This window comes from Penaeus monodon, chromosome 32 (assembly GCF_015228065.2).
Source record: "Penaeus monodon isolate SGIC_2016 chromosome 32, NSTDA_Pmon_1, whole genome shotgun sequence".
Lineage (NCBI taxonomy): Eukaryota > Metazoa > Arthropoda > Malacostraca > Decapoda > Penaeidae > Penaeus > Penaeus monodon.
The window spans coordinates 10330007-10330933 of NC_051417.1; the positions used below are offsets into that span (position 1 = coordinate 10330007).

Sequence of the window (927 nt, forward strand, 5' to 3'; positions counted from 1 at the left end):
ATACTGCTAACCTTACCTAGCATCTCTGTCTCTAACTACAACAGTCACCTTTTTGAGATACTCCATGGAACGTTATATCTGCCCACAGGAAGGGTTGAAGTTCATGCTGACCACTCCCACCTCCGTCACTTCCGCTTTCGTTGCCTCCTTCCTTACTTTTACTGATCATCCCTTCCTTTAGTCTGTCCGTTTTCACTTGATTCCGCCAGGTTCCCTGTTCCTTACGTAAAACTGCTCTGTCACCTCGTGTTATGATTTCTATCATATTCGTCTGGCTTCTTCCTTGTTCTTGAGCTTTTTTGCTGTTATCTTTGCCCTTGATTCTCCTCTCTTCTGATCAACTGTGCCCTCTTCCTTCCCTTCCATCCCTCTAGAAGTAGGCCTAATCTTTGATGGACAGTTGGACTTGGAATCATGCCCAGGCTGTCTACAACCTATTGTATAACACAGAATATACTTAACGAATTCCTAGAATTATACTCGAGAAAAGAATACCCCTCCCCAGTGCGTCATGTGGTCGGACTTTGTATGATGATACATGGGAATATGATCTGGTCCCCCCCCTAAATATTTTCATGTTGAATGCTTTGCTGAGGATTATTTCGTAAGTGAGCATAAGATACGAAGCAGTTCCCATTGGCAATGCCTTTGTCCACGGATGTGTTCCCCTCCGTAGGGGTGGATTAGATGACGCCCGCCTCTACCATATCGAAATATATGAAGGGTTGACTATATGTTAAGAGTTTTTACTTATCGTTATTGATTGAAATTTCTATGTGAATGTTAAGGAATGCAGCAAATGTATAGTTTTTATTATAAGTGTTTGCAGACTGAGAGGTTTTCGAGAGGAACGTGAGTGAGGGATTTATCCCCTCCCCTCCCCTGGAACGCTTAAACCTTCATCCTCCTTTACCAAGTCTACCCCAA

The 927-nt window shown here is 43.3% G+C and overlaps 1 protein-coding gene across 1 annotated transcript in view; it reads left to right on the forward strand.

Annotated features, from left to right (window-relative positions):
* The window catches only part of LOC119593495, a gene marked incomplete in the record, with an annotated part of 28421 nt that extends 27500 nt beyond the window's left edge, over positions 1-921 (forward strand). The window contains 1 exon segment of the mRNA XM_037942444.1: positions 1-921.
* Between the last annotated feature and the right edge of the window lie 6 nt (positions 922-927).